Source organism: Erinaceus europaeus, chromosome 2, assembly GCF_950295315.1.
Source record: "Erinaceus europaeus chromosome 2, mEriEur2.1, whole genome shotgun sequence".
Classification (NCBI taxonomy): Eukaryota; Metazoa; Chordata; class Mammalia; order Eulipotyphla; family Erinaceidae; genus Erinaceus; species Erinaceus europaeus.
In genome coordinates, this window is record NC_080163.1 from 92,685,373 (window position 1) to 92,702,335 (window position 16,963).

Consider the following 16,963-nt stretch of genomic DNA (forward strand, 5'->3'; position numbering starts at 1 on the left):
TAATGGTACTGTAATTCTCTTAGTCACCCAGGCTTATTTATTTTTGGCTCCTTTGAATATTTCTCCAAAAACAATCTGTTGCCAAGCTTGCAGTGACACCATATAAGAAATATTTCTTACATCCCCTCCATTTGCTTTGTCCTCACAGCCACTAACCTAGTTTAGACACTTACCAAAAGTCTTCTAAACTGCTCAGTGTAGACCTTCTATTTTCTTTCTTTCCATCTTTCAAAACAGAGATCATTCATCTCACCCTCCTCAATGAATCCACGTTACCTGAAGTACAACACCAGTTTTTTTTAATGTGGAAATTATTTAATTTAATATTTTTAGTGATTTAATAGTGATTGACAAGATTGTAGAATAAGAGGGGTACAATTCCAGACAATTCCCACCACCAGAGTTCCATATCTCATTCCCTCCATTGGAAAGGAGGTAGAGTGCTATACATACACATACACATACACATGCATATGCACATACACATACACATGTAGGGAAGGGACTAGAGAGAAAACACAAAGCATTGTCTCACTATCCATGAAATTCTGATTTGTACTCTTTTTGTTGCTCACCTATGATGCCTGGAGTTGAACCTAAGACCTCATGTATGCAAGGCAGGTACTCTACTGCTGAACTACTTCCCTAACTCCAAACATATAAATCCTGTGAAATAATCACTCAAAACAGATCCATTGAGGGTCAGATAGATAACTTAGTGGTAGAACACAGAACTTCCTGGGCTCCACTCCCAGCACCACATACAGAAGAACTGAAGTGTTCTGGTATTCCTTTTTAAATTTATTTTCCTTTTTAAATTTATTTTAAATTTCTTTTGGTGGTGGGATTGGTGTTTATGTACACTCCTAGTAAAATGTAGTCATATAAATCACTAGTTAATTAATATGAGAGGGGGAAATTAATTGTATGTCTCGAAGTTTTTTAAAACACAGACTGAATCTTTTTAATATATAGGCTGTGTAATTGATATGCGGACTCTCTCAAAAGCCTAGACCAAGCAGATCAGAAGCAACCAATAGCACAGCTATATACAAGATACTGGGTACTGTACAGCAAACCCTAACAAAAGGGCTTTTCAAAGTTAACCCAATTACCAATTAATGTGATGATAACATTAACTATCGATTGTCTTTTTGAACCCTAAGACAGCAGGAACCTCACATCTCCACTATAGAGCCTCTACTTCCCCCAGTCCTGGAACCCTTGGATAGGGCCCACTTTCCCGTATATCTCTCCCAATCCATATCAAATAATCTTGCATTTGCGATCACAACCTAATCAACGTTGCGATTGCCACCTCAACATGCTTCACTTCAGACTGTGTCCAGAGACTTCACGTGTGGAATGACAACCCTTCAGCTTCATTATTCGGGTGAGACCTTTCCTTTCATAGTATACTCCAATTCCATCTCAGGTGGTTCACTTTCTAGCAAAGTCCCAAAACCTAGATATACACCAGTTTCTGTGAGAGAGAGCATATGTTCACACATATCCATAAACTACTGCAGAATATATACCTGAAAGCAGAAGTACACTAAAGTTTGCAGTGAGTATCCCCCTAACACTTCCTCTCCACTATTCCAAGATTTGGGTCCATGATTGCTCAACAATTTGTTTGGCTTTGTATGTTAACTCTTTTCAGTCACCAGGTTCCAGATGTCATCAGGATGCCGGCCAGGCTTCCCTGGATTGAAGACCCCACCAATGTGTCCTGTAGCTCCGCTTCCCCAGAGACCCACCCTAATAGGGAAAGAGATAGGCAGACTGGGAGTATGGACTGACCAGTCAACGCCCATGTTCAGCGGGGAAGCAATTACAGAAGCTAGACCTTCCACCTTCTACAACCCACAGTGACCCTGGGTCCATGCTCCCAGAGGGATAGAGAGTGGGAAAGCTATCAGGGGAGGGGGTGGGAGATATGGAGATTGGGTGGTGGGAATTGTGTGGAGTTGTACCCCTCCTACCCTATAGTTTTGTTAATTAATCCTTTCTTAAATAAAAAAATTCTTTTAGTGGGATTTGTTAATTTATCCTTAAATAAAAATAAATTAAAAAATTCTATTAGTGATTTAATATTGAATTACAAAATTACATGTCAACAGGAATATAATTCCACATCCTGACCACCACCAGAGTTCTGAATCCAGAATCTCTCCATTACAAGTCACTACAGTTCTCCTAAGGTAGCAGACATGGCTTAACTATCATCTCTACAACTATCTGTCTATATTTGTACATCATTGCCCTCCTTTTTCTTCCAGGTCCAATCCTTTCTTCCTCTCCAGGCCACTCATGACCCTATTACTACATCTAAATCTTCCTCCCTTTTCCCTTCTCTCTCACCAGGTCCTGATGGAGCTGGTTCAGAGCCCTCTTATCCTCTTCCTCCTATCACTTCTCCCCCACTGGGAGTATGGATCAAAATTGTTTTTGGGGTGCAGAAAGCAGGAATTCTGACTTCTGTAATTGCTTCTTCACTGGACACGGGCATAGGCAGGTCAATCTATACCTGTTTCTATCTTTCCCTAGTGGGGTAGAACTCTGGAGATGGAAGGTTCCAGGACTCATTAGTGAGGCCATCTGCCCAGAGAAGTCAGGATGGAATTATGGTAGCATCTGCAACTTGGTGTCTGGAAAGTGGCAGGACATAAAGTGAGACAAAATGGTTAATGAACAGGAACCAAAAAGTAGGAACAGAGCAGATGAGACTAGGGATCTTATGGTAGAAGAAAGCTAAGAAGTCCATTTTAGGGAGTCGGGCTGTAGCGCAGCGGGTTAAGCGCAGGTGGCGCAAAGCACAAGGATCGGCATAAGGATTCCGGTTCGAACCCCGGCTCCCCACCTGCAGGGGAGTCGCTTCACAGGCGGTGAAGCAGGTCTGCAGATGTCTATCTTTGTCTCCTCCTCTCTGTCTTCCCCTCCTCTCTCCATTTCTCTCTGTCCTATCCAACAACGACAACAACAATAATAACTACAACAATAAAACAACAAGGGCAACAAAAGGGAATAAATAAATAAAATAAATATTAAAAAAAAAGAAAAAAAGTCCATTTTAGGCATGTTTCTAAGGGCTCACAGTTATGGCAGTTTTTACTTGAGTTTGCACACATATTATAGTGCACAAAGATCCAGGTTCAAGCCCCTGGCAATGCTGTAGGTGTCTCTCTGTCTCTCTCCATCTCTATCTTCCCCTTCCCTGTCAATTTCTGTCTGTCTCCATTCAATATTAAATAAATAAGAATATTTTTAAAAAGAAAATTTACGTGTTTTAATTAGTTACTGACCACAGAAGGAGGAATTCTCTAAGGGATGGATTCAAAGTCACCGTAATTACAAAGCAGGACAGCTACTTTCATTTTATATATTTAATTAATTTATTTGCTTATTTATTGCCTCCAGGGTTATTGCTGGAGCTCAGTGCCTGTACTACAAACCCACTGCTCCTGGATGCCACTATCTCCATTTCATTGCCCTTGTTGTTATTGTTGCCATTGCTGTTGTAGTTGTTGGATAAGACAGAAAGATATTCAGAGAGAAGGGGGAAACTTAGAGGGAAAGAAGAAGATAGACACTGCTTCACCACTTGTGAAGCAACCCCCCTGCAGGTGGGGAGCCAGGGGCTGGAACCCATATCCTTAGGAAGGGGGAGGTAGAGAGACACCTGCATCACTGCTTCCTTACATGCAAAGCTTTCCCTCTGCAGGTGGGAACCGGGGGCTTGAACACATGTATACTTGCACATTGTAGCATGAGCACTCAACCAGATGTGCTACCACATGGCTCCCAACTAAATATTATTCAACTTTTATATTTAAGGGATCTTTGTAAAAATATGGAGTAGGAAGGATTAATCCACAGTGTTGAAAGCAATACTTGGAGATTTTTGTGTCTTAGGGAATACATGTGATGTCTGAGAATGGCTGAAGGGGATTAGAAATAAATATGATGAAAATATGGGAACTAGTAAAAACTAAAATCTGCTATCTGTATTCTGTAGTTGCCTGTATAGATTTGAGCAGGTGGCTACCTTCAAGTTAGAAGGAAAAGAAAACAGCTATCCATTAATCTCTGGGACAGAGGCCAAACATGTCCAACCAACTCCACAACGATTTCAAGTTTGATGGGCATAGAAAGATAAAGGGAAACTAGACTTTTCTAAGGAAAGAGGAGGAGTTAGAGGGTTTTATGGTGATTCCTTGAGAAAATGAAGCTGAAACCCACTGCTGAAATTATTAATCTCCCCATGAAAAGAATAAATGGTGGTTTTTTGTAAACAAAGGAACCACTGTAAAAAGTAAAATTCCTTTACATGCACTAGAATGTGAAGGCTCAATTTTGTTTTCTTTGAAGGTTCAGGATTTTGAAATTAATACATGATTATGTTAGTCTATCATGCCAGTCATTTTCTCCTTACTCAATTTTGAAACAATTCCCTCATTTATGAGTCCATTTTCCTGCTTCTACAATGAAGTCCACTTGTAGCAGTGTTGTTCTGAGAGCAAATCAGAGAAGCATTAATAGAAAATTAAAACTCATCAGTTGCTTGTGTTTTAATTTTCTAAACATTTTACTTTTTATGTATGTATGTATGTATATATGTATGTATGTATTTATTTATTTATTTTAGATAGAAACAGAGAGGAGAGGGGAAGAGAGAAAGAGATACACTGCAAGCACTGTTTCTCTACTAGTGAAGCTTACCCCCTGAAGGTGGGGACTGGGATCTTGAACCTGGATCCTCACACACTGTAATGTGTGTGTTCTCTACCAGGCGCTGGTACCACCACCCACCCAATCTCCTTTGCTTGTTTGTTTGTGTGTGTGTGTGCTTTTAAAAAATGTTTACAAAATTTAAAATTGTGTGTAACCATAAGATATTTTCATCTTATGCAAGTTTCTTTAGATTTTCTTGTAGGACTAGTTTGGCAGTGATGAATTCCTTTAATTTGTCTAAGAAACTTCATCACTCCTTCAAACCTAAATGATAATCTAGTTGGATAGAGGATTCTTAAAACTTTTTCATTCAAACTTCAGGTCCTGTGAGTTCTTTCTGGTCTTTAGTGTTTCTAGTAGTCTGGTAGTCTTGTACAGATCCCTTTATAATTAACCGTAGAGGTCAGCAAGATAATTTATGGGAAGGGTGTCAGTTTTGTTGTTTGTGTGACACAAGTTTAAGCCCAGTCACCACTACACCAGAGAAAGCCTCTGACCTGTGGTGTTCCCCCCACCACCTCTGTCTCTCTATTTTATCTGAAAAGTTGGCCTGAAGTAATGACAAAAAATAGTTATTGCTTTTCTCTTGCTTATTTAAAAATTTTCTCTTCTAATTTTTATTATTTAATTTTAAATAGTTATTTTATTTATTTCATGAGAGAGAGAGAGAGAGAGATATCAATCCAGAGCACACTATTGTGGTACATGCAGCCATGAGGACAAAACAAGAACCTCAAGCATCAAGTCCTACAATCTACTAGGTGAACTATTTCTTTCAGCTGTTAAAATTCTCTCTTAGGGCCTAGTTGGTGGTGCACCTGGTTGAGCGCACATGGTATAGTGCACAAGGACCCACTTTTGAGCTCTTGGTCCCACCTGCAGAGGGAAAGTTTCAAGGGTGGTGAAGCAGGACTGCAGGTATCTCTCTGTCTCTCTCTATCCCTATTCCTCTCAATTTCTGGATGTCTCTATGCAATAAAAAATTTAAAAAATTCTCTTTATCTTTAATATTTTCTAGTATTTCATTCTCTCTCTCTCTGTGTCTCTTCCTTTCCTGCTCTTCCTTCTTTATATAGCTATCCTTGGAAGTTGGTGCTTGAATGATGACTTTACCACTCATGACTGCTCCCAATGGTCATTTTTCACAGTTATTTTTTTCTAATTTTTAATTTATTATTATTATTATTACATTTTTGCCTCCAGGGTTATTGCTGGAGCTCGGTGCCTGCACTATGAGTCCACTGCTCCTGGAGGCTGTTTTTTCCTTTGTTACCCTTGTTATTTATCATTGTTGTTTATTATTGTTGTTATTGCTGTCATTGTTGTTAGATAGAACAGAGAGAAATTGAGAGAGGAGGAGAAGATAGAGAGGGAGAGAGAAAGAGACACCTGCAGACCTGCTTCACTACTTGTGAAGTGACCCCCCTCAGGTGGGGAGCTGGAGGCCAGTTATTTTTTCTTTCTTTACTCACATAGTCAGAGAAAAATAGGAGAGTCAGAGAGAGAAAGACATAGAGCCACTTTCAGCAGTGCTCCCCCACTTGAGAAATGTTCCCCTCCTGCAGGCTGGGACCAGAGGTTGGAGGGTTTGAACCCAGTTCCTTGCACATGGAAATGTGTGCACTCTACTTGGTATGCCACAACCTGACCCCAGTCTTTGCCATCTCAATTATAATGTCCCTTGTTTAGCTTAGGTTTAATTTTTTTTTTTTTTTTAACTTAGTGCTTCTTAGTGGGTCCATCTCTTTCAATTGGTGGAAATTCTTGGCTAATATTTTTTTCTCTTAAGACTTTCTGTCCCTTCACCTCTCTTTACTCTTTCATGCGTACTCTTTCATACTCTTTCTGTGATGCAGATATCCTCAGTATTGTCCTATAACTCTCATATTTTTATTCATTTATTTTAGTTCTTTTTTTTCCGGAGTTATTCATTTCTTTTGCCCTCTGTTCCAATTCACCACTTTGACTCTTAGATTCTGCTTTTCTATTGCAAACCTCTTTCCTCTGTATTTTTTGTTTATCTCAGCTACCGTATTCTTTATCTTTTATTCTGTTATGCCTTCTCTTATAGTTGATCTAATTGTTCAGGTTTTCTTCCACTGAGATTCTCATGTTATTGAGCATCATTTGGACCATAGTTTTGATATCTCTTTCAGAAGTTCATAGATGTCTATTGATTTTAGGGTTTTCCTCTTGTTCTCAGCTTGATCCAATGGGATGAGTGACTCCTTACCCCCACCCCTGTCTTTTCATTATGTTTGTTGTTCTGTGAGGACCTGGACAAAGGGGGTTAACTTTGAATCTTGGTGTTGTCTAGAAACTCAGGTTTATAAGTGTTCAAATGTAACTAGATTGTTTACAAAAAGTATTAAGTCTGGGGTAAAGCTCATCATACACTCTGGGTCTGGAAGGGCACCGATTCTGGCAGGCTGTGATCTGGGTCCATTACTATGGAAATTAAACTTAAATATGGATGAGTCCAACAGAATTCTAGAAAGTTTTCACACTGGATAGGAAAAGTTGCAAAAACAGTCACCCTTTCCCTTTTTACAGCTTTTAATTTTCTATTTTATTTTGTTGTAGTTATGAGTAGGATTATGTTGCTGTGTTTTCAGCGCAGCCTGCCTGAAATCATCAGATCAGTCCTTACTTTACAGATCTCTTCCTCTTGCAGTTTGCTTTTGCTTTTTTTTTTTTTTTTTTTGCCCCCAGGGTTATTGCTGAGGCTCAGTGCCTGCACTAGAATCCACTGCTCCTGGAGGCCATTTTCCCCATTTTGTTGTGCTTGTTGTAGATGTTATTGTTGTCACAGCTGTTGTTGTTGGATAGGACAGAGAGAAACGGAGAGAGGAGGGGAAGACAGAGATGGGAAGAGAAAGACACCTGCAGACCTGCTCTGCCACTTGTGAAGTGACTCCCCTGCAGGTGGGGACCTGGGGGCTCAAACCCATATCCTTATGCTGGCCCTTCCACTTTGCACCACGTGTGCTTAACCAGTTGTGCTACTGCTCAGCCCCCTGCAGTTTGCTTTTGTATGGGATGAGGTGGGCGTGGGCTCATCTTTTTATGTCCCATTGTCTAGATGTTGAGCTTCATGTCTCTTGCTATAGACAGACTATTTTTTAATTAGTGATTTAATAATGATTGACAAGATTGTGGGGTAAGAGGGGTACATTTTCATACACTTGCCACCACCCGAGTTCTGTATCTCATTCTCTTCATTTAAAGATACCATATTCTTTATCCTCCTGGGAGTATGAACCAAAGATCTTTATGGAGTGCAGAAGGTGGGAGGTCTGGCTTCTGTAATTGCTTCTCCATAGGACATGGGTGTTGGCAGGTGGAGCATGTCTTCCCATGTACTATGACTTTGCTTTCAAGGCAGGGACAAGGTGTACATAGGTTCACATTGTTTGGTCATCTTGGTCTTACTTCCTCTTCAGTTCTGTTTTTCACTAGAACTTCTTTATTTCTTTCACTTTCTTTCTTCCTCCTTCCCTTCCTTCCTCTCTCTCTCTCTCTCTTCTTTTTCTTTCTTTCTTTCTTTCTCTTTTTGTTGCCTCCGAGTTATCGCTGTGGCTCCATGCCTGCACCACAAATTCACTGCTCCTGGAGGCCTTTTTTTTTTTTTTCCATTTTGTTGCCCTTATTGTCATCGTTATTATTTCCATTGATGTTGCTGTTGGATAGGACAGAGAGAAATCGAGGGAGGAGGGGAAAACAGAGAAGGGGAGAGAAAGATAAGACACCTGCTTCACCGCTTGTGAGGTGACCTTCTGCATTTGGGGAGCTGGGGGCTCGAACCGGGATCCTTACTCTGGTCCTTGCACTTCCTGCCATGTGCACTTAAACTGCTGTGCTACCACCCGACTCACCGAATTTTTATTTTCCTTTGAGATAAAAGACACAAAGTCAGGACATTCTAGACAGTAACTATACTAATCTAAACATTGGGGTTCTTTAACTGTCCCTGAAAATTTATGCACTGCAGAAAAAAAAGTGATTTTATTCTGTTCTGTTTTTCAGTGATTTTTATAATTCTCACAGTGAACAAGGCACATAATGACACAGGAGTAATATCAATGTCATAATTCATTTCTCTTGAGTTCACTGCAGATTTCTACTAGTAGAAAATTATCTCCCTATGAGACTAGAGTGAACAAAAGATTTTTTAATGCAACCTTTTCAAATATGAGGATACACTCTGAAAGAAAAAAAAAGTAGTGGGATGAAATTTTAACTTACAGTTTACTCTTACAAAAAGAAATGCACCCACCCAGATAACTTGCATGGAAAAGGTCATATTCAATACCTGGCACCAGTAGCCACAGCTGAGTAGTGCTCTGGCTAAAAAGAAGAAAGAGAAAAGAAACAAAGAAATGTACCCAGGAAAATAGTTTTAGATTCAAGGAGATTCTTCAAATATGCCTTTTGCCTTTAAATAGATTTAGACATTTTAATCAGATCCCCAAAAATCCAAATTAGCAAAAAGATATTTTTGCTTAGTCAACACATAGGAAAGGCCAGTTTGATTTCTGTGAGAAGATCTGTGTTGCTCTTCATGTAATTCCTGCCTGTATGAATTTCACAGTCTAGTAATAGCAGAATGTATTTTGATCTTGGGGTAAATTGCTTACCTCTTCTGTTTTTATGTTCTTTTGGGATTAGTTAACTATTAGGTTAAGCCATCTATAAGACAGGGAGAATGAAGGGTGTGTTTTGTTACAGAGAGAAACCACAGAAAATAATAAGGATTAACTGACTTTATTTAAATACATTTTCATACCAAAATATGATAAAAAATGTTTTATCTCATTGTCGGCAAATGAGTATAACTTAGTAAGACTATGAAATGTATCATGTGCAGAGAAAATAAGGCAAAAACATAAGTTCACAGAAAAAAATGGAACAGCATGATGAAAGAATTGTTCAGATCTGTGGTTACTCCTCAATTTCAAATAAAAGAATGCACAACAGTGATGTTACTGATATGGCAATTATAAAGCCCTCCTTTTGAACTTGATGGAAATAAAGTATCCTTATTAGTGTATCTGCTCAAATTAAATAATTATTTGAATGTTGTTATTTAAATGAAAGTCTGCCTTTTACTCCTGCTGGGAGTAATTTATTATAAATAATTTAATATCTTAATTATTATTGATAAGATGCTGCTGATGGGCTTAAACCAAGATGCTTTAAGCATTAAGGTTTGTGTTAACTGAAGAAACAACAAGAACGAAACATGGAGGATTTCTTCACTACTAAATTGACAGAATATAATTTTCTATGATTTTTTTTAATCAATTGATTTACTTAAGCTAAAGCATATATTATTTGCCATACTTTTTAAAATAACTAGTATCTGGTATCTGGACATGGCTGATCAGCTTCTCCAGCCCTAGTTCTTACTAGAATTTGAAACAAGAACCATATGAAGAGGTGTTTTTCTTTTGGTGGTGGGCGGATTAGATTTTTTCATACTTATTTCAGGCAACTCCTTTTATGCTTCCAAGAAATCTCCATTAGTAATACTTTCTGGAGATCAGGACTCTCATCTTAGCCAGCCCTCAAAGAGGACCCCTCTGAGTCAACAACTCTCTTCACCTCCACCATCTTATACAATCCTGGTGCCCTAGGAACTCAGATTCTAGACAGTTGTTAAGAGTCACAGGAAAAAGCCATTTGATATAAGCAATTGATAGTGTCTGACAGAAGCTAAGTGTGATTAGGAGTCTACAACATTTGTATATTTAAAAAAAAGTTACTCTGAAGGATATAGTATTTAAGGTAGAGTTATAATGACTTTGAATGAGAACTCTTATAAAGACTGAAGAGACCCAAGTTGAGGACTCTGTCTCCTGTATTTTTCCTTGACTTTGGGTTTTTTTTTTTCCCCCAACAAGACCAAGACAGCTATGTTAACGTCAGAATCTGAGATGACATCTGGCATTCGGTTTTCATTAATGCCCTTAATAAGATTAAAAAAGATTTAATTATTAATTAGAGAGGATCAGATCATCATTGTGGCATATGCAGTGCTGACTGCACAAACCCAGGACCTTAGGTTTGCAAATTCTTTTAATTAGTTAATTAACTTTTTTGCCTCCAGGGTTATTGCTGAAGCTCAGTGCCTATGCCATGAATCCACTGCTCTTGGAGGCCATTTTTCCCTCCCTTTTGTTGCCCTTGTTGTAGCCTTGTTTTGGTTAATGTCATTCGTTGTTGGATAGGACAGACAGAAATGGAGAGAGGAGGGGAAGACAGAGAGCGGGAGAGAAAGACAGCTGCAGACCTGCTTCACCGCGTGTGAAGGGACTCCTGTACAGGTGGGGAGCCAGGGGCTCCAACTGTGTTCCCTACGTTGGTCCTTGCGCTTTGTATCTTTGCTGGTTTTCTGCTTTGTTGATCTAAGTGTGAGAGTGGGGTATTGAAGTCTCCCACTATTATTGTATTACTATTGATGTATTTTTGAAATTCTTTCAGTAAGTGCTTGACGTATTTAGATGGTCCCTCATTGGGTGCATAGATGTTAATAACTGTTGTCTTCTTGGCTGATTGATCCTCTAATCATTATGTAATGTCCTTGCCTATCTTTTATTAATTTAATTTAAAAATCTATCGTGTCTGAGAAGAGAATGGCTGTTCCTGCCCTTTTTTGTGGTCTGTTAGCCTGTATGATAGTTTTCCATCCTTTCACTTTAAGTCTGTGTTTATCTTGTTGTGACAGATGGAATTCTTGCAAGCAGCATATGGTTGGGTTATGTTTTCTGATCCATCCCCCCACCCTGTGCCTTTTGATGGGTGAGTTTAAGCCACTGACATTTATTGATATTATGGATTTAATGTATTGTAGTGCCATTGTTCAAAAAAATTTTTTTGTTTGCTCTGATATATTGCCAGTATTATAGTGATGTTCTTGTTTAGAAGAGGTCTTTTAGAACCTCTTTCAGGACCGGTTTGGTGATGGTTGCCTCCTTTAACTGTTGTTTATCTAAGAAGGTTTTGATCCCTCCATCTAGTTTGAATGAAAGTCTAGCAGGATATATTATCCTTGGTTGAAACCCTTTTTCATTCAGGGCTCCATAGATATCTTGCCATTTCCTTCTGGCTTTTAGAGTTTGAGTGGAGAAGTCTGCAGATAATCTTATGGTTTTTCCCTTGTATGTGACTTTTTGTTTCTCTCTTGCAGCCTTTAGGATCCTTTCTTTATCCTTACTTCTTCTCATTGTGACTATGATGTATCTTGGTGTCTTCAGGTCTGGGCTGATTCTGTTTGGTACTCTCTGGGCCTCTTGAATCTTGATGTCCTTTCTGTTATTTAGGTCTGGGAAGTTTTCTTCTATTATTTCCTCTAGAATGTTTGCTTCCCCTTCCTCTCTTTCTTCCTCTGGCAGGCCAATTATGTGAATGTTACTTCTTTTGAGATCATCCCATATGTCTCTGTTGTTGCTTTCAGTGTCTCTCAATCTCTTTTTAAGCTCTTTCACCTCTTTCTTGGTTTTCTCTAACTCATCCTCTGTCTGACGAATTCTGTTTTCTGCTTCTGTTAGTCTGCTTTCCCTTGCCTCAGCTTCTTTCTTCATTACAGCTATTTTAGCTTTTAGTTCTCTAATTGCCTCAAGATAATCAGTATTTTCCTTGGGGGCCTCAACTGTTGTTTCCCTGATACTTCCATTCCTTTCCTCCAATGTTGTTTTCATTTCTATGATTAATAAGTTTATTATTGCTTGCATACTTTTTTTTTTTTTTTTTTTGTTTTTTTTAAATTTTTTTTTGTAATTTTATTTATTTATCTTTCCTTTTGTTGCCCTTGTTGTCTTTTTTTTTTAATTGTTGTAGTTATTATTGTTGTTGTCGTTGTTGGATAGGACAGAGAGAAAATGGAGAGAGGAGGGGAAGACAGAGAGGAGGAGAGAAAGACAGACACCTGCAGATCTGCTTCACCGCCTGTGAAGCGACTCCCCTGCAGGTGGGGAGCCAGGGGCCTCGAACCGGGATCCTCATGCCGGTCCTTGCGCTTAGCGCCACCTGCGCTTAACCCGCTGCGCTACCGCCTGGCTCCCATTGCATACTTTTCTTATCTATGGTTACTTCTGGCTGATTTGTAGTTTCTTCTGGGCTCTTGTCTTTATTCATTGGAGTAGCAGTTTTATTTGTTTTTGATCTACCCATTTTTTTGATTTATGTGTTTTTTTTTTATGCTCTGTTGTTCCTCAGTTGTTGTGTTTTGAGCACAAGCAACACTGTACTAAATACCTTTATGACAATTGCAGTCACCAACCTCAGGAATTACAGTAGCAACTGAAGCAAGTATTGAAGCAGTTTAATCACTACCAGTTAGCCAAAAAATTTCTCTAGTCCGTGAAAAAATAGTAACCAAATCCCAATGAAGAAGAAAGAGAAAAGAAAGAAGGGATAGCAAGAATAGACAGTTATGCGCATCTACTACCCACTGTATATTCTACGGGTAACAAGAGGGGAAAGGGAAGTAGAGCAGAGATACACACATAGAGAGTCCACTCTGAGTCAGATTTCTTCCCCCAATTAATTCACAAATTCAGAAAGGCAAAGAAGAAGGAAGAAGTGTATGACAAGATAAAAAAAAAAGAGACAAGAGAGAGAAAAGAGAAAATATAAGAAAAAGGCTGTAATTAAAAAGCAGTGAAAGGAAAAGGTTTTTTTGGTTACTTTATTTATAATTTAATTTCATTTTTTTAATTAGCTAGGAGGAGGAGGGAGGGGAGAGTCTGTAGAGGAGGTAGGAGTAATGAGACAAGTTCCTCCCACAATAGATAAGATGCCCACTACCCTAGCAATGAAAGATACCCTAAGAGTTAATTCTGATCAACCTAAAGGGGGGGGAAGATATATGCCTTTATATAATATTAATAATAGCGCAGGGTAAAAAAAAAAACCCTGTGCCAGATTACCTCAAATCTCGTGATCAGAGGCAGCTGATTATTAAGAAAGAGAAAAAAAAAAACAAACCTCAGGACTAGAAAAGGATAGCTGAAATAGACAGTTATGTAGATCTACTATCCACTATATATTCTAGGGGTGGCTAAAGGAGGATGGGATGTTGAGCAGAGATACTCGCAGTGTGAGTCCAACTCTGAGTCAGAATTCTTCCCCAAAATAATTCCCAAATGTGTATCAGTGAATTCAAAAAAGCACACTGTTTGGTGGTGATGGGGCCCTGTGGCTTTGGAAGCTGTAGGATTAAGGAAGAAAGGATGGCAAGAATGAGAAAAAGAGAAAAAAGAAAAAGATAAAAAGAACAGTCATAAAAGAGCGGTGAAAGGAGTTTTTATTTATTTATTTTTAATTATTTAATTAGCTATGCGGGGTGAGGTGGGGGGGGTGGCTACTTAGAAAGAAAAAAGGCCAGAGATTTCAGAAGGGTATAGACTTAGAATAAATGATACTCCTTGGTGGGACAGGAATTTTGGTAAAGAAAGGGGCTCAGCAGGGGAGCCTGCTAGGAGCTGGTCCCCAGGGACTGGTTATGGGGGGGGGAGGTATGCTTAATAATTTAAAAGAAAGAAAAAAAATTTTTTTCCCTTTTTTCCTACTCTATATTTTAACCCAAATTAAGTTATAGTCACCTCCTTGGTGTCTCTGCTAGGACCCCTTATTGACTGGCCTACTAAACACAGAAAATCCTACCGTTTCCAGAAGATGTGGTCAGAGCTCTAGCCACTAGCAGCTTCTCAGTCCACCATCTTCAGGGAACCTCCCGTCCTTGTGCTTTGCACTACGTGTGCCTAATCTGCTGTGCTATGGCCCAATCCCCCAGACCTGCAAATTCTTTCCTCTTCTATTATACCATATCCTGAGCTGCCTTAACACACTCTTAATATTACATAAGAATTGATAGTACCTCATCATGGTCCAGGTACTGGTCACTTAACAGTAACTCTTATCTTATCCAAGAGAGAAGAATGCGAAGTTAGCAAGATCCACTCCGTCATAGTTGTTGGAGCTTTTACTCAGCACTGTCTACCACTCTGAGAACTAAACATTTTAGATACTGGAAAAATGCTTTCTCTTTACATGAATATATATTTTTTAATTTTATTCCCTTTTGTTGCCCTTGCTACTTTATTGTTGTAGTTATTATTGTTGCCATAGCTGTTGTGGTTGGACAGGACAGAGAGAAATGGAGAGAGGAGGGGAAGACAGGGAGGAGGAGAGACAGACACCTGCAGACCTGCTTCACTGCCTGTGAAGCGACTCCCTTGCAGGTGGGGAGCCGGGGGCTCGAACTGGGATCCTTCTACTGGTCCTTGCACTTTGCGCCACGTACACTTAACCCGCTGAGCTACCGCCCGGCTCCCTTTACATGAGAATTTTAAAGGTGTGTGGAAACTATCCCTTTGCTCTGTGATGCAGCCATCTTTTGACTGCAAGAGCATTATAGGGTGTGAAGTGCATGTCCAAGTGTTCCCCAACTAAGGCACTATGCCTCCTGGCTGCCGCATTCCCTACTTTTCTAAAGGATTTCGTAAGTATGATTGTCCTTATTCGGTGTTTCAGAAACGTACTGTCTGCATTTTATAAATTTTCCTTAAGAGGAAACTTTGCACCAATGTAAATCTGAACATAGTTCTATGAAAAACACGCCACAATGGGTTACATACAAGCTTTAGTTGTCTAGTTGTTTACCGATTTGAAAAATGTGTTTTGGGTCACGAGTGAAGGAGGTGTGATTATAGAAAGGATCTTTGTGATGAGGAAACTCTTCCTACTTTTGATTACAGTGATGAATACACAGAGCTAAAAGGTGATAAAATTATACTTGGTTTATTGCACCAAAGTAAAAGGCTCTGGGGTGGGTGGAGGTGGGGGGGGGGAGAATTCAGGTCCTGAAACATGATGCAGAGGACCTGGGGGGGGTTGTATTGTTGTGTGGAAAACTGAGAAATGTTATGCATGTACAAACTATTGCCTTTTCTGTTGGCTGTAAAACATTAATCCCCCAATAGAGAAATTAAAAACGATTAAAAATAAAAGCCTGGGGGTCAAAGATGTAGTAAATCTCTCACATATATGAGGCTGTGGATTCTATTGCCAGCATTAAAAAGAGAAAAAGTTTTATTGTTGCAGGATTCATGCTTACTCCCTCAAATAGCTTGATGAAGATCAGTGTGGTACCACTTTAAATATTTTTGACTAAGCACCTAAAACCTATCAAAAAAAAGAAAAAATATATCAACAGAATTAGTTGTTGAATACAGAATGAGTTCCCCATTTTTCAGAGATTTTTCAGGCAAAGCTGAACTTCTGTTTTTTACGGACATTGTAGGAAGATACTTAAGTTACTGTGACTATATGCGTCTTTGAAGGTTACTCTAGTACTAACTCTGATGCTAATTCCTTTGATTAAGAACCATGCAGAACACAGCATTCCAAACCCAGTAAAGAAATTTACCAAATGTTTATTACAGATCTAAGACTATCCACTAATCAAAATCACCTGGCTAAGACAAAAACTTCGCTATTTTCTCTTTTATGATGACACAATTGTTAATGTTTCCATTAGTGCCTGCTTAAGTCTCTTAAGCCCTCTTTTGCTTGTGAAAATCTATCAGTGGTTAGATAGATGCAGTTTATTGGATGACTCCTCTACTATGCTTTCTCTTAGAGATTTCAGGGGGCCAGGTAGTGACATTTCTGGTGAGTGCACGTTACAATGCACAAGGACCCTGCTTCGAGCCCCCAGTTCCCACCTGCAGAGGGAAAGCTTCATGAGTGGTGAAGCAGGGCTGCTGGTATCTCTTTGTATCTCTATCTTCCCATTCCCATTTCTATCTTTATCTAATAAATAATAAACAAATTTATACTTCAGTAAAATAGTGACTTTCTGCCCCCATTCTTTTAATTTCACATTTTTTAGTGGTTTTTGTTGTTGTTGTTACCCGAGAGGAATTTAGCTTTTGAAGTTTACTGATCATTAAAGGTGCTTACTTAGTAATTTCTCATATTTGGTCTGGATTTGGTGTTGCCTAGGTATTGTGGCAAGTCTATTCCTCATGCTTCTCCCTGTGGTGTTCTGGTTGTGTAAATTTCTTGCTCTTTATGGACTTTCTATGAGTTAGCCATATGTTGTAGTTTTTTTTTTTTTTTTACACAGATAGAAATGAGCTGTTAAAAACTGTTAAAGAAAAATTTATATTGCTGTATTGGGATAAAATTTATAACTTACATAAAAATCATTTCATGTTTCCTT

The 16,963-nt window shown here is 39.0% G+C and overlaps 1 protein-coding gene across 4 annotated transcripts in view; it reads left to right on the top strand.

Moving 5' to 3' along the window:
- PALLD (palladin, cytoskeletal associated protein) overlaps positions 1-16,963 on the top strand; it is an 811,300-nt gene that overhangs the window by 459,459 nt on the left and 334,878 nt on the right. The window lies entirely within an intron of this gene.